Source organism: Trichosurus vulpecula, chromosome 6, assembly GCF_011100635.1.
Source record: "Trichosurus vulpecula isolate mTriVul1 chromosome 6, mTriVul1.pri, whole genome shotgun sequence".
Lineage (NCBI taxonomy): Eukaryota > Metazoa > Chordata > Mammalia > Diprotodontia > Phalangeridae > Trichosurus > Trichosurus vulpecula.
Window position 1 is genome coordinate 259,675,083 of NC_050578.1, and position 6,052 is coordinate 259,681,134.

Here is a 6,052-nt window from a genome sequence, read left to right on the forward strand (position 1 = left end):
TCTCTTTTAGTGAGATCTATTTTTGCTTTTGCTTTGTCTAAGATTAGGGTTGCTACCCCTGCCTTTTTTTCTTTAGCTAAAGCATACTATATTGTGCTCCACCCTTTTACTTTTACTCATGTGTATTCCTCTGCTGCAAATGTGTTTTTTGTAAGCATCATATTTTAAGACTATGGTTTTCAATCTACTCTGCTATCTGCTTCTGTTTTATGGGGGAATTCATCCCATTCACATTCACAGTAATGATTACTACCTGTGTCTTTCTCTCAATCCTAGTTCCGCCCCTGCCAGTTTATGTTTTACTCTTTCTTTTCTCCCTTTTCCTCACTAGAGTTTTGCTGTCAACCAGACCTCCCTCAATCTGCCCTCCCTTTTCTAAGCCACCTCTCTCTTTTCTTCCCCTTTTCCTTTACTACATCTTCCCTTTCTTCTTTCCACCCCTTCCTTTTCTTTCCCCTTTCCCTTCCTACTTCCTATAAGGGAAGTTAGATTTCTATACCTAACTGATTATGTTATTCACTCTTTGAGCCAATCTGATGAGAGTAAAGGTCAAAGAATATGCATGTCCCTCCCTTCTTTCACTCTACTGTAATAGGTCTTTGTGCCTCTTCATCTGATGTAATTTACCCTCTTATGCCTCTCATTTTCCTCGACTCACAAAATAATTCCTTTTTGCCACTTAATTAGATTTTTTTATCATCACATCAACATCAACTTATACCCACACCCTCTGTCTGTGTATACCTGTTTTAAATGTCATAACAAAGATACAGTTCTCAAGAGTTACAAGTATCATCTTCCGTTGTAGGGATGTAAACAGTTTGCCCTTGTAGAATAACATGTTTTTTTTTTCTTTCCTGTTTACCTTTTTATGCCTCTCCTGAATCTTGTATTTGAAGATCAAATTTTCTGGTGAGCTCTATTCTTTTCTTCAGGAAGGTTCGGAAGTCAACAATTTCATTGAATGTCTATCTCTTCCCATGAAAGATTATGCTCAATTTTGATATGTAGTTGATCCTTGGTTTGAATCCAAGCTCCTTTGCCTTATGGAATGTCATATTCCAAGTCCTCTGATCTTTTATTGTAGAAGGTCTTGCATAATCCTGACTGTGGTTGCATGAGATGTAATTCTTTGTTGCTGCTTGCCGTATTTTCTTTTTGACCTGGAAATTTTGGAATTTGGCCACAACATTCCTTGGCCTTTTTAGTTTGGGATCTCTTTTAGGAGGTGATTGGTGTATTCTTTTGATGATTATTTTACCCTCTGGTTCTATGACCTCAGGACAATTTCCCTTGCTGATTTTGTGGAGGATGTTGTTCAGGGTCTTTTCTTTATCATGGCTTTCATGTAGAACAATAATTTTAAAAGTACCCCTCCTGGATCTATTTTCCAGGTCTCTTGTTTTTCTAATGAGGCATTTTGTGTTTTCTTCTATTTTTTTCATTCTTTTGATTTTGTTTGACTGATTCTTGCTGCGTCATAGAGTTATTAGCTTCCCCTTGCCTGATTCTAACTTTTTTTGACGTTCATTATGTTTATTGTCTTAATTTGAAAATCTTCACGGAAAATTACAGATTTTGATGTTTTAACTATCAGCTGCTCTCTCCTGGACTCTGAGGAAACTCACCTTCTTCTGAGCAAGCAAGTCTTTCTTCTGGGCAAGGGACATTTTGGGGCAGTTCCATCTTTTCTTTTTAATTCCCTCTTGGATTTCCTCTCATACACCAGATTCTCGTGTATACCAGCATGAGCTTAAAAACATGGAACAATTCACGAATTTGTGTCATCCTTGAACAGAGGCCATGCTAATCTTCTCTGTATCATTCAAATTTTAGAATATGTCCTGCTGAAGCAAGCACTGAATTCTAATTTTTAACAAATTGTTTTCTTCAATTATAATTGGTACCTCATTTTCCATTTGGCCTATTTTACTTTTGAAGGAGTTATTTTCTTCAGTGTACTTTTTCCATCCATTTGGTCAATTGTATTTTTTAAGGACTTGTTTTGTACAATCCATATTTGTCCTTCCTTTTCCAAGCTATTGATTCTTTTTCATACCTCTCATTTCTTTTCTCAATTATTCTTCTGCCTCTCTTATTTGACTTTTAAATCCTTCTTGAGCTCTTCCAAGAAGGATTTTTGGGCCTGAGACTAGTTCATATTCTTTTTTGAGGTTTCGGATGTTGGTATATTGACAATGTTGTCCTCTTCTGAATTTGTGTTTTTACCTTCCTTGTCCCCATAGTAAGAATCTATGGTCATTGTCTGTTTCTGCTTTTTGTTCATGGTGTTTGCCTATTTCCTGACTTTAAAAGTTGAGCACTCCTGCTATAGCAGAAGGGGCAGTGATCCAAGCTTCTTGTGCTGGGGGCCATGGGCCTTATCACTGGCTTTGTGGGCTGGGGCCTCAGGTGCTGGCAGCTGGAGGCTGTAGGGGTATGGCAGGTTGCCTGGTGCTAAGCTGAGATCAGCAACACTGAAGCTTTCAGGTTGGGAGTGAGTTCTGGCCCCTGGAGGATGCCTGTTCGCCAGGACTGCTTTGAAGCACTGGAATATTTGGCTACTGGCTGATGCCTGCCTTCCTGGATTTGTGCCTCCTGGAGTTGTACTGAAGGACTGGGAGGTTTGGCTGCTGGAGGACACCTGCCAGTGCACATGGTAGTTTTCAATGTGGAATCTACTGTTCCAATGCCTTTTTCAAGGCCCGCAATTGGGGGAGGGGGAAAGTGGAGATCCTAGTGTTGATGCTTTATTGCCTGAGGCTCAAGACCTTCCCCTGTTTTGCTGATGTGGGGCTTGACATTGGCTTTCTGGGACACCTCCTGTCCTGTACTACTCCCTTTCCATCAGAGTGAGAGGGACCTTTCCTGTTAATCCCCCAAGTTCGTAGGCTACAAGACTGTATCTCCTTGTCTTTCTGCTGGCTCAGCTGTTCCAGTATTTTTCCCTGGGTGATATTTTCTGTGTTTTTAGAGGTTAGCAAAGGAGGGTGGGAGTGACTTATTTCTTACTCTGTTATTTTGGCTGCCAGAAGTTGCAGGAAAGTTTATAAGGTCTGTCTTTACTCACTATTTCTCTCTCCTTTCCATATCCTATAACTGGTACTGTCATTTATTTTACTTGCTTCTTTTACCTTAGTATTTCCTGAATTTTGATTTTGCCTCAAATAAATATAAACCAAGAATGATTTGTGAATAAACAAAATTAAGTTAGGGTTGAAAACAAAATATCATTAGGGATTTTCCTAAGTGAGGGCTCTGAACTATTATGATAATATTAATAACTTTTTGTCTGATATAAACACCATAAAGTAGCAGAGGAAGGGGCCACATGGACCTTGCATGCCATTATATTTTTTCTAGGTTAAAAGGAAGCTATGGCAGACATTGGAAACAATGCCAGTCCTGAAGACAGAAAGACTCATCTCTCTGAGTTCAAATCTGGTCTCAGACACTTACTAGTTTTGTGACCCTGGACAAGTTACTTAACTTCATCTCAGTTCCTCATCTGTAAAAATGAGCTGGAGAAGGAAATGGCAAACCCCTCAAGTATCTTTGCCAAGAAAACCCCAAATGGGGTCAGAAAGAGTCACACATGACTGAAATGACTGAGCAACTAGAAAAGCAAGGTAACTGTAACATGGTGTAGCTAATTTAATCACTAGAGAGGAAAGAATGGAAAGGATCTAGTACTGGTCAGCCAACTCTACCTACCACAGAGACACCTACCAGTGTTCCTCTAGAAATGGGTGAAGACTCAGACCTCTAAATAAATAATTGAAGAAGGCATTCAACCTTTCCCCAAGTCATTATTTCTTTGGCACACTTCTCTCCCAAAGGACCCAAAGAAGACCCCAGAGAATTTGATCTCCTGATCTTAGCTGCTGGGTTACTGCATTTTATAAGGTTAGGGCATCTCAACATTGAAATCATGCAGGTGAGTCTGTGATGTCACACAATGTGAGTAGCTGTGGCTTAGTTGCCTTTCATAATTCTTCCCTCTTTCTTTGGGAAGGGACTAAAGGATTGGCCATGTAATCTTGACCTGGGCTCTGAATGATTTACCTGCCGGCAGGACACACTTTGCTTGTTTTTAGAGATCATGGATTACCTTGAGATTTGGTGTGGGTGAAGGCAAGTTATAAACTGTGATTGAGCAATATCAATAATAAAGGTGATATCTTGGGTAAACTTAGATTGTGTGAATGGAGAGACAGGTTCTAGTAGGGTTCTTGATGCTAAGTAGTTGGATGACCTTGAGGAAGTCTCTTCTTTCTGGGTCTGATTTTTTCTCTTTGTCAAATGAAAAAGTTGGACTAGCTTATTTTTAGGTCCTTTATAGTTATGACACTGAATGTTTTATATTATAAGCTCCCTCCACCTCTGAATTCTGTGTTCACTATTTTCAGGTCCACTCCTCATTCTTCACTGTGGGATCTTCATCCAGGTCATGAGCATTAACCATGGGCTTTTACCAAGCTTTGTCCAGCATCCTTCTCTCATCTTCCTCTTTACTACTTCATTTATTGATGTCATCATTTTCAATGGGTTCATTTAGTCTCTATACATATGATTCCCATACTTACGTGTCCAGCACTGGTATCCCTTCTGAGACCCATTTTGCATCTTCAACCTCCTCTTGGATATTTCACACAGGATGTCCAATAGACACCTGAAACTTAACATGTCCATAGCAGAACCCCCAATCTTCCCCCCTGAAACCCTTCTCTCTTCTTCAATTCCCCATTCCTCTTGAGTGCATCCTTATGCTCTCGGTTACTCAGGCTTATAATCTAGGCGTCATCCTTAACTTCTCACTTTCTCTTACCACCTATATCCAATCATTTGTTAAGTCCTATTGCTTCTACCTTTACAATATCTCTCCTTATGGTCTGTTTTCTTCTCTGACACAGGCACCTCCATGGTGCAGGCCCTCCTTACATCATAACTACAGTATTGTGTAACCATTTGGTTGGCCTTCCTGCCTCAAGCCTCTTCTCACTCCAGTCCATCTTTTGCTCAGCTATGAAACTGAACTTCCTAAAGTGAAGGTCTGATCATATCACTCCTCGACCTCTTACTCAGGGGTCCCTCTTGTCTCCAGGATCAAATATAATATCTCCTGCTTGTCTTTTAAAGTCCTCAATAACCTCACTCCTTCCTACGTCTCATTCCCTTCCATTTCTTCACTGATACAATGACATAACCCTTTTTGATGTTCCTCAAACAAGACACACTATTTCTTAAATGTGGACATTTTCACAGACTGTCCACCTTCCTTGGTATTCTCTTCTTCCTCATTTCTATTTCTTAACTTCCTTTTAATCCCAGATAAAATCCCACCTCTTATAAGAAGTCTTCCCAATCCCCTTCTTAGTACTTTCCCTCTATGAGTTTTCTCTGATTTCCCTTATATGTAGGCTATTTATACATAGTTGTTTTCATGTCATTTGCATTGTTAGAATGTGAGCTCTTTTCCGATGAGTATATTTTCTTTTGATCTTTCTTTGTATCTCCAGATATTTTGGCAACATTTGGCACATATTAAGTTTCAATAAATGCATGTTTACTGGCCAACTTACTCTTAAATCTATCATTCTATTTCAGTTCCAGGAGAACATATTTAGCCCATTGTAGGCTAATATCTGCTCATATTTATCTAAAATATAATATATTACATCATACATTATGCATAATATATTATTATACATGTCTGGCATAAAATATAATATAGTTCAAAAATACATATAATAATAAAATATTAATCATGTATTATATATGTCCAATATATAATATTACATACATGTTTAATTGATTGGATTTCTCTTGATTTTTTCAAAGGATGATAATCAGAGGAAAGGAATAGCCCAGTCCTGCAGTCTTTGTATCCTACAGCCTCCCTATAAGCCCTCTCTCCCTTCTGATAATGTACAGAGTTCTGAGTCTATCCTTTGGTTCTCCTCATCTTTGGAGTGTCATCTTGACGTCCATACTGTCTCAAGGCAACATTATGTGTAAAGAAGACTTACTGACTCTTAGGGATTGAATGTTC

At 39.0% G+C, this 6,052-nt stretch overlaps 1 non-coding gene across 1 annotated transcript; it reads right to left on the bottom strand.

Moving 5' to 3' along the window:
* Positions 1-1,755: 1,755 nt before the first annotated feature.
* On the bottom strand, positions 1,756-1,860 carry LOC118855615. Its single transcript, XR_005010784.1, has one exon. It is a non-coding gene; the product is annotated as a U6 spliceosomal RNA (small nuclear RNA).
* Between the last annotated feature and the right edge of the window lie 4,192 nt (positions 1,861-6,052).